The sequence below is a fragment of the Apostichopus japonicus genome, chromosome 11 (assembly GCF_037975245.1).
Source record: "Apostichopus japonicus isolate 1M-3 chromosome 11, ASM3797524v1, whole genome shotgun sequence".
Lineage (NCBI taxonomy): Eukaryota > Metazoa > Echinodermata > Holothuroidea > Aspidochirotida > Stichopodidae > Apostichopus > Apostichopus japonicus.
The window spans coordinates 13,243,527-13,260,611 of NC_092571.1; the positions used below are offsets into that span (position 1 = coordinate 13,243,527).

The window sequence follows — 17,085 nt, forward strand, 5'->3', positions numbered from 1 at the left end:
CATTCCATACTTGTCTTACGTTTTCGGGAGATTATCCTAGCACCAAGATGTTACCATGCGATGGAAGCATTGCCAAAGACCTTTATATTCGATTCTTGTAGATAAAAAGTATTGCAAGTGCCCTCGATGTTTACATTGTGAACTTATTAAAATAAGGTCTATGAAACTGAAATGTCGCCCTCACTAAATGACAAACTGTGGTCTTTGAGCTCCTACATGTGAAATGCTGCTTGTATTTTGTCATTATCATAACGTCAGTTCGGCTATTCTTTCAAAGTTAATTAAAGATAGTCTTCACGTACCCAAACAAGTACCTAATATTTGTGAACGATAAGTAACACGCTCGCCTTACCATTGCCTAATCTTATTATAATATGTGTATTTAAAGACATTGATTATACACGTTGTTGATTCATATTATTATTATGTCTTTTTAATACCTCAAAGTTGTTTATGGGCAGATGTAATGCACACATTCTACGGCATTTTCAACAGTATCTATGTAATCTATTTTAATAAAAGGATCTTTATTATTTCTTGCTTTATCGAGTTATACGACCAAATGTATGTTGTGTGAAACATGGAATGTTAGTCTTTCTATATTTTCCTACTTTAACCAACCTTCTATCTTCCAATTCGTTCATTTGATCGTTTTTTACCCCATGATCACAAACAGCTGTTAGCTCTTTATTGAAATGTATCCATAACAATAACGGGTTTAAAACGTCACATTTGTTTCTCCATCTTCCAATTAAGCTCTGCTGCCCTCTCCTCTCACGTTGACAGCAGCAAGTGTGTACCGGCTAATCATTTTCCTGTGTAGTATTTGCAGACAGTACAGATAGAGCAGGTGTATGAATGGTTTCAATTATAGACAATTCGTCCGAAAATGTAACTGTCTTCCAAAGTTTGAAGTTTTTTTTTTTACATTATGTGCAACATCGAATACTTTTTGTTGAAAAATTGAACAACCTTTAACCTTAGTCTCAATTAATGTTATGAAAGGAAGACAAACATCGATTCTTTAGAGCAACCACTGTTTTGTAATGTTTCCTATTTTGTCTACATTTTGGATGATAACCCTGATTGGTTGAGTGTCCTTTAAATGGTTTAGAATGTTCCAAAAGATTGAGTGCATCACAAGAGAGACTTTGAGGCGAAAATGGGAGAAAGCAGCAAAGTCCCGATCTACGCCTAACATCGCCCATGTTACATAGACAGATTTATTACTTTTAAATTTCCAGAAAATCTGAAAGGCAATTGTTCTACATTTTGGGGTTTTACGTACTATTTGTATGCTAAGCAAACTATCGTCATTGACAACTACACTGTCAATGAATACTACGATAACGCCACCAAATTGCAATAAGCTCGAAAATTCATAATAGCTTTACTGTACGAAATACGATCTGCACCACAAGGACACTACAAAAAGGGTTCACGTGAGAGGTAAAATTGTATGGAGAATACCAAATTGTTTGTGTTTAGATATTGCCTATTGAGATATTCTCATTTGTATTATTGTTTAATAATATGAGTTAAAGCAAATTATTGCGCATATCTAGAAGAAACTTGTAAGGCTAACAGCAGTGTTTGGAGATGGCCCGGCTGATTATTATTATTTTTTTTTTGTGACGGTGAGCTCAGCAAAGGGAATAATGTAGAATTTCTTTTCATTACTTGTTAGGTAATATTAGAGATATATCGCTTTTCACTAACGAGCTACAATGACTAAATGAACTACATTACCGAAAGCTTTGTGTACGCGCTGTCTAAAGGTGTTGTAGAGGTCTAGAAAATAGTATAGTTTACAGTAATCCATTCTTAAATAAGTAATACCGTGTTCAGCAACAGTGTGTTTACACATAAATTATGCCAAAAGCATTTTACACTAATTGATGGTACAAAATAAGTTCCATATCAGAACCATTTTTTTAGTAACTGGCATACTTATATGTAATGAAACTACCACGGTAAAAACGTCATGTTTAAGACAACAACGAAATTACACAGTTATTAACAACTTCTCAAAACATGATTGAAAGGTCCCTATTGTAAATTTTTCTCTTAAATGTTTAATCTTTTTTAATGTTTGGATTTCAGCTGCTTTGTGATACACATACTACAGGCACTTCACCTATCCCATTCTGTTGTAACAATTTGCAGGCGCACTAGAGGAGCTATATGGTCTGTGCATTCATGGAGGCACTCAGAAACGGATACAATTATATGGTCTAAAATACCCGAGGAGCGTTAAAGACAGATATTAGAAAACTCAGAGAAAGGTTTTTTAGTATGTCAATGAGTATGTTCAGACGAGATCAAAAGTATCATGTCATATACCCGCATACGTTGTCATTGAAAACTGCTAAAACTCGATCATATAAAGCCGTTCGTTAAGAAATATTCTACCTGATAAATACCCTGAATCGTTTCCATCTACCACCTATCTGCTCTCGGCTGCCTACAAAATTCATTTTGCATTAGCTGCAACATATCAATCATAAAATGTTTTGTTTGCATTGTTTCTTGCAAATATGTTCATTCTAGTTAATAAACATAACAAGTGCCATCAATAACTACATTCTGAACTTTTTGAAATTAAATCTAGTAAAACTTTAACATCGCCCTCACTTTCAGGGGGAGAATCATCGCTTGTTTGAAAATGAAAAGCTTTGGTCTTTAGGTCCTGAAATGCTGCTTTGTATTTTTTGGTCTATTTTAACAGTAACACTTTATGTTATTTCAAAGGTAAATAAAGATAGTCGACATATACAATATGAATAAAAGGTAACACCCTCTGTCTGTCACTGGCTAATCGTATTATTATATATGTGTTTTATGACATTGAATAAACACGTAATTAATACACACGTAGTTTCTATCACTACGTGAACAAGGTTCCTTTTAAGGACTCTCAGTTTAGGGATAAAAAATGTAGTGAACAAATTCTACCGCATGTTTCACAATATCTACTAAATATCTTTTTATAAAGGGATGTTTTTAAATTTCTTTCCTGAATGTTCTTTATACCTGTTGGTCATCGGGTTATACGGACAGTTACTGTATGCTGTGTGAATGATGTAATTTTAATCCCTCACTACTTATCCTTTTGTGGGTTTTTTAATGTTTCAGTGGGTGGTTGGGGGTTTTGTCTCTGCAGGTCGGTGGGCGCATTTACTTTATTTGGCTCGCTTGACTCAAGTTTTGTTTATTGGAATGGGATAGTTGGGTAGTGCTGTTTGGCGGTGACGTTTTGGATCCCGCAGGGAGGGTCACGTAAAAAGCACTTATCCTTTAACGCTACCCAAGCATCTATCATCAATTTCGGGGTTTTCAGCTCCCATCATTCAAGAATACATGGGCGTCAGTCCAGGGGAGGACGGGGGAACACGTCCCCCCACATTTCGATGGATGGGGGAAACAATATCAAATGTCCCCCCCACACATTTGGAAAAAGAGTAGTGTCGTGGCTCTATTTGGTTACGGCTTACACATCTTAGGATTCATATCCTCGAATATCACTCAGTGTTGCTGAATGGAGAATTCCACCCAGATCTCGTGAGTTGGTACCCTGAGCTCTCCAACAATCTTAAGCTTAGTCTGCCTTTATTTCGAGGCCAGTTCCATTCGTCGTCGGTTGAAGGGTATAGACAAATATTCAAGTTGATGAATCCAGTGGTACGGGCTATGTTTGGTGAAGTCGAAGCTCTCTTGCGGTTGCTCCTCGTCTCCTCCGCCAGTACGGAAGCCGAGAGATCTTGCTTTGAGGCGTTTGAAGACAAGGCTACGGAGCACCATGACTCAACAGAGGCTGAACCATGTGATCGTGTTCCATATTCACCGCGCAGGGACGTCGTTAGAGGGGGTGGGGGTGTGTCTCACCCCCAAGCCATGGTAAAACTGACGCTAGTTGGAAAATTGGAGTGCGACAGTCGGAATTTCCGACTGTCGCACTCTAGTTTAACTAATCTATAGGCCTTTTCATGTAAAAATTTTTAAAAATTTCGGTCAAAATTGACCTTTAACCTGTCATATTTACCACGTTTTCCTTGCCACTTTGGGAAATTGTTTCTCGCGATTCTTATACTCCACCGTACAAAACTTCTTATGATTTTGATTACTACAAAAAAATGCCTAATAGAACTACCGTCATAGGCGTAGGAGCCCAATTTGTTTTGTGGGGGGGGGGGGGGGGGTTGTAACGACTTGCCCGAAAAATATAACCAAAATTTTTCGCGCGCTGCGCGCGCATCACACATTATCATGTGCATATCATACAGGCATGCATCGGTTTTACATCGCATACAAATAGCATACAATCATTTTCCGTCTTATTACCCTTCCGTATTGGTGATAATTGTTGGGTAATAATAATATCAGTATAACCACTGAAAAACACATTGCAAATTATCAAAAAAGCTATCAGCATATTGCCCGAATTTCACAAAAATATTTGGTTGGGGTGGGGGGGCAATAAGTTTTTGAAATGTGTGCCAGTGGGTACAAATGTATCGCAACAAGTTCGTAACAGAAGTGCAGTTTTCTGACTGGCATTGAACGTATCGTTGACGAGTAGCTGGAGGGTGGGGGGTACAAGCAGCAGTTGGAATTTTCTGGCTTCAAAACCGATTTTCAGCCACTACACCCCCCCCCCCCAATCATCAGGCCTTAGCTACGTTCCTTGGTACATGGTGGTTACATAGTACGCTCCGACCAGAATTCACCCGATAACCAGATGCAAATCCACCTAGCAACCCAGGTATCTTGCTTGAGGACTCCAACGAACAACCACTGATTTATTTTCATGCCTACATAACTTTAGCCACCACTCACATGGGACCTATTCTAAGTCTGACGATACATGCGCATGTGTGAGGTCCTGAAAACATAATAAAAGTTGTTTGTCTTGCTATCCTTGTTTTCAAATTTCATGTAAATGTATTCTCGTAGACCTAGCAACCTGGTTTAACATGCTGGCGCCAAATTTGCGCTAAGCTCGCTATACGAACTCGGATATGGGCTGTGCCTTATTAGTTAGTTATTTAAATTATTAATAATGTCGTATGAGGAAATGCACCATTTGTGGTATGACTCCCAGGACAGAAAGTCGAGAAACTCACATGCAGTCGCGGCGGATAGCTTCCTTCGCCTATATGTCCGGGGAAATTTTGGGACATCGTTCTATATATAGACCAGGGGTGGGCAACCTGCGGGCCACATGCGGCCCGCCAGTGATTTTTTGCGGCCCGTGAGATGTCTCAAGAAAAAGAAAAAAATCAATCTATTTTGCATCATCACCAAAAACGAGCTAGCTGCTTAGAATTTATCTGCACTTATGATGCTGTCAGGTTGGTCTATTATCACCATTAATTATCAACAGGACTGTATTGACATTATGGTTTTGTGAATACAGATTAAGTACACACATCTATTGCTTGAACGTCCTCGGAATCAAAGGTTTGAAATCAGCAGCAGGCCGTTGGTTAGGTGAGGCCCTGTCAATCTTTCACTCCTAAAATCTGGCCCATTCATTCAAAAGGTTGCCCACCCCTGCAATGGGCCTATATCTGAGGCCCTGGGGTCAGTGGCGTCGTGCCCATTGGGGCCCGGGGGGCCATGGCCCCCTCAAAAAAATCAAAGGTGTCATAAAATGTTGTCATAATTAAAAAAAAAAGTGTTTTCGAAATCGAAAAGTAGACTAAATATTCAATTGCTCTTTGATGGTCGTTGCGGATTTTCCACACACCTCAAAGACGACATATCGGGATTAGTAGTGCCATTACCTTTGAATATGTTTGTCCTAAGCTCGCGTTTGATACAGTCTCAATTAACCTGGAAAATAATCACTTCGTTATCGCGCGTTTTACCTTAGGTTTCGCTACTTTCACTTTTTCTGCCCATGCTTTCAAACGGCATGCCTTTTTCTTCACCCAGTCACCACTTCTCACGGGAATGGGCGGCAAGGGCGGCGGAACCGGGGGGCACAGGGGGCACGTGCTCCCACATTTCCCCAGGTTAAAAATGTGCTCATTTTCTACATAAAAATTGAGGTGTCTCAAGTTAGCAAGAGGCCAGGGAACCAGAATGAACACTCGGGAAGGGCCTTTTTCCGGCCATCTGAGGGGTTTGTAAAACCACAAATTTTCTACTACGCTCTGCGCCAACCGATGGTGGCGCTCCGCTTAGATAGTGGGGCATACAACTTTGCAACTCCTGGCTACGCCTCTGACTCTTAGTGAATTTCTGTGGGTCAAACTAGCTATCAAAAAAGCTATTTCGAATGAAACAAATTTGTTAACATATTAACAAGAAATAAACTCTAATTCGGAAGATTCCTACATTAGCAATTAGCATGATTTCGCCTCATTTTGTCTCAAAAGAAAACTTGTTCCTTGTTTCCCAATTTGCACATTGGATATTGCAGTGCTAGTATGCATATTTTCCTTGAGAGGGGGGGGGGGGCGTTGATGGAGTGATGTGTGTACACAAATAAGATAATACAATAAGAGTTGTAAAAGGTACTAAATATAAGGCTGCATCAGTCCAATCGAATTGCTGCAAAGTGCCCTTTGATGTCGGTGCCACCCCCCCCCCCAGATTAAAAGTGCTTCCGCCGCCCTTGATGGGCGGTGATCATGGATCAGCCAACACGAAAATGTTTCGATATCTTAAATGTTGGGCTCTTCTGGGAGACGAGGAATTGGTAGAATTAGGAATAAATGGCGATCACTTCCTTCTAGAATATTTCCCAAAATAAAAAAAATTGCCGGAAATTTTCAATTTTAGGGGTGTTGCTTTCTGCCATAATGCACGGGAAGTGCCGTTTCCTGCAATCTGAGGGGTCTGCCAGAAGAAAAATTTCTTGTAAGCTGTGCGCCAACCGATGGTGGCGCTCCGCTTAGATAATACTTACGGCCGGAATACTCGAATCGATTCCGTCCCCCCCCCCACGTTTCAAATCGGATTGACTCCCCTGCAAGAATATTTATAATGTCTTAACGTTCCTATGTTTTAAACAACATTACTATTTAACATGAGTCATGTCTTCCAGAGTTCCTACTCTCTATGAACATTCAAAGTTGGTGTGCTAGTTGAATTAACCGTCTTATTTCTTATAATGTCACTTTCTTCCCAACATGTTTTTTCAAGAAAAGCTGCTGCCTCACAGAGATGGTTTCTCACTTGAAATGTTCCCGTGTGCCTCGTAAGTGATATCAAACTTTCAATTGGGGCGAATCCATATTTTTTAAGGAAAGGGATGGTCCCTTGTGTCGCTGCCCCCTTGTAGGAAGGTGGTGGTGGTGGTGATAACAATGTTCATCTGGATCGACATCGAATTTAAACTTAAGCAAGTCTTCTACAATTCTTGAATCGTAAGTTAGCTCACCGATGTCTTATCGCCGGTCCCGATGAAAGACGATCAATGCTTCAACGAGAAAATAAATAAATATCATTAATATAGTTCGATAAGTAGTAACATGATTAATGTTCTTCGAGATGAAACACAATTAGATCGCTGTATATATCAGTACGGAGTGCTTGTTCACCTCACCCGTTAAATTTCCTTGAATACAAAATAAATAATTGCATCTGTAACGCAGTAACAATACACACAACATGGATAGAGAAAAAACCTGCTCGTAACGCATTTATTGAACATGCCGTGGTCTCTCATGTTCATGAAGTATTTGCATGTGAGCTGCTCTCGTTTTCTTCTTTGAATACAAATGATATTTTTGTAATGATTACGTTATATCATTAAGTATGTGGTGTGAATTATAGATGTATTCATTTCCAATAAATAACGTGTATTTCTCTCAATCCGCTGGATGTTACCGATTGCAGGTATGAAAGAAGCGTGTCATTATATTGGGCATTGCAATTAAAATTTTCCTGCAGATATTCTGTGTAATAAAAGTTGTCATTATTTTTAATAGAGCCATAGATTAAAAGATAAGTAATATTAAAGATGACTAGGACTTAACCGAGAATCACGTCTGAAGCATACCAATGTCATCGTAGACAGGGGGTGGGGTTAAGGCCGGAGAGGTTGGTGTAGGTTTAGAAACGTGACGAAACGTTCCATCTTGATATAATGGCATTCCTGGGAAAAAAAGTTATGCAAAATGATGTCAGATTTCCTGTCCGCGATAGCTTTACCAAAGTTGTTGTGCATTTCATATCAATGAAGTCACAAATGACTAAAAAAAGCAGGTATAATGCTATTATGTTTTAATCCATTAAGGTTTCATAGTCTGACTTATTTCTAGCACCATAAGTTTACTTTATTTAACACCGTAACAATTCCAGGAAGACAAGGCGTAAGGTTAAGCGAAAAGTTGAGTACTGCGGTGGGTACTAACTTTTTCGATATTCGAACAACTTAGAGGTTCCTTATAAGTGCTTTACTGTGCATATCAGATGAGACTTGTTATAATTATAAATTAAATCAAGTGAGAAGTGTTGAAGGTACCAAACGAGTGTCACGAGGGTATTTCATGAGGGTCCCGAGAAGTGCACTAAGAGATAGGAAACCTACAGGTAAGGGAAATTGTGATACGGAGACTAAAAAATTGGAACCTCGGAAAGTACCGGGTGAGCGCCACTTCTGATAGAACTCGGGTCATCTTTTGGAAAGTTCCTGATAGGTGATCCTGTTTTCTACAGCATCTCTGTAAATAACGTGCCAACCGGACATCTGCAAAAGAAAAAAAAAATAGTCCGTGACTGGAAAACTTAATTAGACCTTTAAACAATGCGGTACATCGAGAGTCGTGCAATAATGGTGTAAAGATGAAGTATTCAAATTAGTTTAAACACCATTATGATACAATGCATCTAGATTGACAAATACCAATCATTATATCCAGACCGCTAATAAGCTACATTATAATTATATTTTTTGAAACACAAATACCAAAACGATACATATAGAACCGTTGAAAGCCATTTGATGAAAAAAAAAAAACAGAATAACTAATGATAATTAACCTATGCTAAAAAACAATACACTTAATCTTACTTAAAAAAAAATTAACATATACGATGTACCTCTAAAACACGACATCACAGTAGCCCCAACACCAATAGGAATAGATCAATAACTTCTTAAATTACTACACTAAATCTAAAATCAATCAAAGGAAAACCTAATATTACAATCAGAAACCACTCAAAGGGATATGTACAGAACCAAGGAAAGAAGTAATAGCACATTTGGAATCCTAAAGAATAGTCATAGTAAAATCTATCCTACGGAAAGATCAATACTTTGAAATCTCTTTCAACTTATTGGCTAGTCAGACGATCATAAATGCTGAATGATTATATAAAAAAAAAATATTAAAACACCGAACGATTATCTATAGAGCCTACTCAAATACGGTACACTAAAATGATATTTTCATAACCATGGAAACATTTACAAACCCTTAACTATTATAAAGGAAAATACAGCCACAATAAACAAAGAACTTGTAATCGTCAAGTGTAAGTATTCAACCATTTGGATCTGTTTTGATATTTCAATAAGGTATAATTAAGAAACTTCTCCGAAAGTTTTAGCGTTGTATTACAATTGCAATATTACAATTATTACTTTGTAAAAGAATAGAAATAACCACACAATGCCAGTTGCGTATAAATAGAAACATTGTTCAAATCAGCATATATAAACTCTCATGAATAGGTGGTTTCGTTTAACGAATATGACACAGAATCACTTTATACTTTCACTTACCTAGGTAACAATAGACTATTGACACTGAGTAGTTTTTTACTTTCCCCTCTGTTAATAAATGATCGACGTTGTCTGTTTTTTCTCTCTATCCCTCATCTTCAAGGTAATAGTACACTAATATATCAATGACTGGGTGCATATGACACTGACGTTCGTTAACATGTGTGTACTAAGTCTAAGTGCTTCTTCTCTTCAAACAGATCTGAAGTCCTATAAAAATTACATCAGAGAGAAGTCTTCAATACACCCAAGATTCAATCAAAATCAGTATGTGAACAATATTCAGAGGCTTTATTAACGCATATTTCTCACTGATCAAAGATACTAACAAAATTCAAACATACACGAATCATTTGATACGGGTTAACTGTTTATACGGAAAATCTACCTTTGGTCAATGTTTTATCTGGTATAACAGTCTACGGGAATCTTAAATATGAAATGCTGTAAGGCAAGACACGATTCACTTTATACCAATTTACAATGAATATGTTGAACATCCTATTGTCAACGTTCACAAGGTTATAGTCACATTCAAGCCCCTTATTTGATATAGTTCGAGAGAGGCGTAGTGATGATTGCTGCTCAACGTAATATGTACTCAAACAGCTTATTATTATTATTATGATTGTGATTGTATACTCGTGGACCCCAATACATCCGGCAACAATAAAGAAGATATGCACTGTAGTGTTTTTCCTTAACGAGGATTGCCACTAAAATCAGTTCAACATATATTCAACTGTTTTAAGCGGTTCGTTTACTTTCCGCAGACATATTCTGCAATGTCACTTTCTAGTTAACAGTTTAGGATTGAAAAACCCAAATTTTAGATGAACAAAGGACAATTTCCGTTTTATTACTCTGCTTTGGTATCAAAGTAACTTATCCCACATTCCAAATATCCCACAACCGAAAACAGAAAACAATCTTTTCATCTGACAGTCGGTTCATCTTGACAAACAAATCCATTCAGTGCTCTCGGGAAAAGACATTATCAGGAACATTTCTACAAATAAACCGGGAAGAAGGGAGGGCTCCATTTTGAATTATGTTAGTTTACAAAAATCTCCAACTGCTTTTACACGCTGTATGTTAACTACCGCAGATTAATGTTGCAGTGTCGCGTTCCTGTAGAATGTTTAGGGCTGGAAAACCTCCGTGTGAGTATCTTCTTGAAATAAATAACGATTGAATCCATATCTGTAAAAAGCATCCCATCGTACAAAAACGTACGGACAGATATGTCTCCGGTGTGACACAGCTCGGTAACATTCTACTCAAATCTAAGTACATCTATATGATATTTATGAAGAAGAAATATCAGAGAAGGCATAAAACTTCGAATAAGAACAGCTTGACGTGATAGTTGATAATCTTCACTATAAAAATATCAATCAGTTCTCTTTGGAGAACGACGCTAGCAGGAACATTACGACATTACGAAAGTTTCGTCTCAATAAATATTCGACTGTCTTTAAACTGTGCGTTAACGATGTTGCCGCAAATCTTATTTTACAATGGCCCGTCCTGTTAAACGATTAGGATTGAACTACCCAAATTCGATTAATTATAATCTAAGTACTATATAATATTAATATGGAAAAAAAGCTCATCTCCTAAAACCAAAGAACAAACTGTTGATCTGATTTGGTCCTCCTTGGCAATACAAATATAAACTTTTATCTGGGAAATATCGTTAGCAGTAACAAAACAAAAACTAAACCTGAAAATGGAAAATCTGTTCATGATAAAATCTTAGTTTAATTAAGATTGAAAACACATCATGAACTTACGATGAATAATATTTTTCCATGTGATTATTCTACTTGGAATGTATAACGTTTTAATCTATGATACATATCCACAAATAGCTGATTGTACGCAATATTACGGCCAGATTTGTCTCCGCTGTGAGTCGTCCCCATGAGTTTGAACACTTATCGAAGTACTATATAATACTTTTATGAAAAGGAAATATTTGTAAAGGTATCCTATAACACACAGAATACACAGATACACAATCAGCATGCGGAATGTTTCGCTAGCAGGAGCATTACGAAGAGGAAGACAGGAAAGGTAAAATATCCATATTGATATATTTCATTGCAATGAAGCATCAAATGTGTTCATGATGTGTGTTAGTAACAGAGAATTGATTATTTTGTCTCATTTTCCACATGTCTTGGCTTGATAACATATCATGAACGTTCGACTGATATTCTCCGTGTGAATATCTACTTGGAATAAACAACGATTGAAGTTATCATCCATATAGGAAGGAACATTTCATTTGTACACAAAAGTACAAACAGATATGTAGCCGCTCTGTGATATCTCGGTGATGTTCAACTATAATCTAAGTACTATATAATATTTATGGCAAATCTACATAAAACCAATATCATTACAGTTGGTAATATCCTTGTGAGTATATACTTGAACAAAATAAAGATTTTATCCAGTATCCATATAGAAAATTGTATCCCATTGTATATGTATGTAAGGACATATACATGTCTCCGGTTCAGTTCTTGTCTGACTTTTGTGAAGAAGAAACATCAGAGAAGCATAGTAATTTCCAACAATCGAACAAGAACAGGTTGACCTGAAAGCTGGTATATCTTGCCAATAAAAATATAAGTCAGGAAAACCAGGAACATGACGGAGAATGAAACAGAAAAAAAAGGTAATAGGTCACTACATTTGCAAGAAATTACTTCGAAACATGTTAGTTCACATTTAAGATGCGAGTTACAGCCGTTCCTGCAGACAACTTACTTTGCAATGTCGCGTTCCAGTTAAAGGTTATCAATGAAAATACCAAATACAATGAATCTTCTCCGTTTGTGTCTCCGATTGTACGCAACACTACGGTCAGATTTGTATCCGGAATTAGTCATTCCCATGAGTTTCAACACTAATCCATTGCAAGTACTATATAATTTATTTATGAAAAGGAAATATTTGAAAAGGCGGAGTGACATATACAACCAAACAACATATTGTTGATATTTAGTAAAGCCATTGACAACAAGTCAAATCAGTATGCGGAAAATGTCGCTAGCATGGAAGTATGGTATATAATCTCCCCTCCAAATCGCATAAAACATCGTCGCATTGTAGGATTGCAAATGTTCGATTGATAATCTCAGTGTAAGTATCTACTTGAATCTATGATCCATAGCGGAAAGAGCATCCTATTGTAGACAGAAGGCCGACAGATATGTTCTGGTCTGGGATATACCGGTGGAGTTCAACTCTATTTTATTTAATACTATATAATATTTATACGAAAAGGAAATATATAGAAAGACCAAGCTACGCAACTGAAAGACAAGCGAATAACAATATTTAGATCCGACAGTTCTTCCATCTTGACAATAGAAAATTACAATCATTATTCTTGGAAAATAACGCATTTACACCACGATTTCGAGGAATAAAATAGAAAATTTAATTCCGCGCTGTCAGTATATTGCTTTCTAGTTGAAATTTTTGGATTGAAAAAAAAACATTTATTGAAGAACGATGGATAATCTAATGAAGTCCCCCCCCCCCACATCTCTCACCACTCCCCCAAACTGAGTAACGGATTGCCCAAGAACAAGAAAAGTTATGACAATTTAACCACTATTATTGGATACATACGTAACAACTTTTGGGTGAAGTAGTTTCCCAACTTTGAGACCAGGTCAAAATTTTCGATTTGAAAATTGAAATTAAATTTTACCAATCCAACCATATTGTTAATAGATGTTAACATTTGATGTCATCGTTGAGTTATTGATGTGTTAATTATATTCAATTCAAACAGCTGCTTTAAGCACAGATATTTATTTTATCGCATTTTATTTATAAGATATTATATTTAAAAGATAGTAATACTATATTTAATAGAATGTAATGAAATAGTTGATGGCCTATCAACAGAAAGGTTAAATTTAGCGAAAATGACTCAAATTAGGAATTGGAAGAAGGATGTTTTTATATATTTCGTTCATGGAAAAGTACGATACTTTCTTTCTCTGCATAGGTGTCTAAGTTTTCAAACACATTTGGTTCCAGTGAGAAACTCTGTCTATACATTTCATATTTATTCTGGATAATCAACGCAAAAATACATAAAATAGCAATTTATCATTTATTCCTATTTTTAAGGGTAATTAACGATACATAGACACAAGACCTACTATGAATGAAATTATGTGTAGTTTCATTCATAGTTGAACTACTGTATATTTCTGTCGATCTATAACGGATTTCTTTGCTTACCTGTAGAAATATAGGATGATTATCACGGACAGGACGAGTACTACAGCAATTACGATCATCACCAACTTCATTATGTTGTTCGTGTCTGTAGAGATGACATTAAGATATGCAAATATGTTAATATCAGCAACCAAACTACGTAAGTGGATTAAATTCACTGCAAATGGGTGAATGTTCTTCGAAATGAAAACATTGTTTCATAAATAATATTTGTTTATTTATTTATTATTATTTATTTATTATACAAAATTTCTATAGCGCCTTATCCAATCAGAAATTGCTCTAAGGCGCTTTACAGTAAAATACAAACAATCATGAAATACAAATATATAAATCGATAATGTAAGGTATAAAAAGGGTAGAAAATTTGTTAAATACCATCTGACAATAAATTGTATAAAAACTGCAAATGTAAAAGCGAAAATGATACAAACAAATTCTTAAAATTTAAAATATATATAAATGTGAAAAAAATTGTGAAGTATATTTACTAACTTAATAAAATGTGATGCATTAGATTGCTTTGCTTAGCTCTTAATGTAGTCTCAATTCAAGGTTTCGTCAAACTGATTTTTTTTTTATCATTTTGCAGTTACTAGATATGTATCATCCAGTTTAATTAAATTTTGTGTAAACTCCGCTCACCTATTGACATGGAAAAAGGCTCACATGATGATATTGATTATTATAGGGGTATGCTTCTTACAAATCGTAATTCTGCAGACAAAAATGCTCCATTTTCCGAACCCTGGCTCATTCATCATGGACGCCGACAAAGTAATATGAACCATTGAAAAATCAATTGATAAATTGTTACTCTCATAATCCGTTGAAATAAAACTCCACACGTTTCTAAAGAAACATTACTTTACTCCCACACACAGTCACATATATTAAATGGTGAACCTCACATCAGATGTTACCCTGTGGTACCCATCATCCCCCCCCCACCCACCAAATGGAAACGTCGCATTTGATATTCCGTTTGCCCTTAAGTACGTCGTTCAATGTGTGATCTATGTGGTTATCGACTCTCTCCTGCAATTATACTGATTGCAATTTATACTGATTGGGGTCCCCGGTTACTGTTAATTAAAAGAGCGATCTATCCCGCAACGCTAACTAAGTTTTTCTCAAGAAGAAAAGAAGTAATTTGTCAATAGAGAATAACCACAAACCAAGTAAATGTTGAAATGTTGTTTACTCACAACGCTCTTACTTGGTCAAACGAATGCAATCGATTTGAGGCAAAGTGACAGATCGTCTTTTATAGCTAATTGATATGAAACAAAATCACGTGACCAAGTTATTATTTTTTCGTTTTGTGCCTTGTTTAAATAAGTATTGACATGCTTTAATATGTGTTAGAATTGTTTTAGAATTTAAAACTAACTTGTAAACTAGAAAGCAATATTCCGCGAAAAATGTACATTTCTTTGTGGTTATGCTGATTAGAGCAGAGTGGAACTGGCAATGAGGCAGAAGACTTCACCAATTAAAATGGGCGGTTGACAGTGCCATTTGCCCAAGCAAGGTAGTTAGCTCGATTTGTGGAAAGGAGGGTCATGTTTATCGCGCCTGACCCTTGTCATATATAGCATGGCGTAAACGCGAGGAGCAGCAGACAACGGGACCTGCTCTGCTTCAATTTACAAAGGTGGAGGTCCAGGTGACTTCTACGTGTTTGTTGCCGGGACCGGTGGGTCCCATGCTGTTACTCGCCCTTCCACAGCCCCTGTAGTCACTTACCCATCCCCGACAATTGCGGATCCCTATATGGAATGGATTGGTTTTATGAGGTCGGGAGGCTAACCTGAAGGTCTGCATCAAATAAGGGAACGAACCCGAGTGAAACGGTTGGAGTCATCGTCATAGTCAAATGTGAGGGTGTTACATATTTCAATATTGTAAGTGGATTGATGTCGACTACGTTTGCCTTCAGGAAATTCGCATAACTGAAGAGAATGCCGAAAAACCATGCTGAAAAAAAAATTAATGCTCCAGATCATGCAATTTGTAACATGTGACTACCCACAATTTGCTTAGGTTTTGCTCCCCTAAAATATCACAGTCAATTTAATATCATACATCAATACATTATACGTGTTTCTGTACGTTTGGGTTGTAAGATTGCAAATAATATGTACAACAATGTGAATAAGAAAGGTTGTGTCTTGAATGAGATATTGTCTGCCAGCAATGTTTCTATAGGTTAGGCGGTTTTCTTTAAGATATATCTTTCCCGCTCAAATAACGTTCTTACAATCTTCATAAAATACAAATATGAGTAATGACTTACCTTGATCGGTTCTAGAGATGTTAAATTCACATCTGTCAGCGTACTGTGATGTAGCTTGGGACTCCAACGGTTCCTGAGTAGCGATGCATCCAATGGTTGAGTTCTGATTACAAGAAGTAATGTTAACGTAGACTAAAAGCTCTTTAGTTCCGTTATTATCTGTGTAATGTTTCTGATAATCACAGCCCTCGGGTTTGATTACTTCCAGATTTATCGGTGGATACCCGTCTGTCATTGAACAAGATAGGACGACGTGGTATGATGCAGATGTAGATGAGGAGGGGCCTTCACAGACAAGAGGTGTAGGAGGCTGGTAGACTGTAAAGAGTATACAGGAGTTATCATCAGTCAATGATAGATGAAAAGTACGAACATCCTCTCGTTGAAGGGTGAACTCAAGGACAGTACCACGAGGAATCCTCCTCAATATATTTAACATTAACTTAAGTAAATATATATTGACTTTGCAGCAAACATATCCTATTTCACCTTTATTATACAAGAAAGGTCATTACCACTTAAAGATTGCCGACACATATGTGGGGCTAGAGACGAAATGTAGCAATATTACGTTAAGTCATAATATTTAAGTGGTACACTCGTATAATAAAATACACAGACTGAATGTAAAGAATGTAAAGAAAACTGGCGACGCTCTCACATGCAATATCAGACTTAACATAACTCCGTGAGCATTCTACCTTAATTAGCTATCAATAATTGACGAATGCTTCCACAATGTTACGTTACATTGTAGACACCTACACCT

The 17,085-nt window shown here is 36.8% G+C and overlaps 1 long non-coding RNA gene across 2 annotated transcripts; it reads right to left on the reverse strand.

Annotated features, from left to right (window-relative positions):
* Positions 1-7,708: 7,708 nt before the first annotated feature.
* Positions 7,709-14,098, reverse strand: LOC139975696 (uncharacterized). Of its 2 annotated transcripts, XR_011795841.1 has the most exons (4): positions 14,018-14,098; positions 9,743-9,952; positions 8,596-8,701; positions 7,709-8,107 (listed from the first exon to the last, which is right to left on the reverse strand). It is a non-coding gene; the product is annotated as an uncharacterized lncRNA (long non-coding RNA). The 2 variants fall into 2 exon arrangements; XR_011795842.1 differs by lacking the exon at positions 9,743-9,952 and having other exon boundaries at positions 14,018-14,096.
* Positions 14,099-17,085: the final 2,987 nt, after the last annotated feature.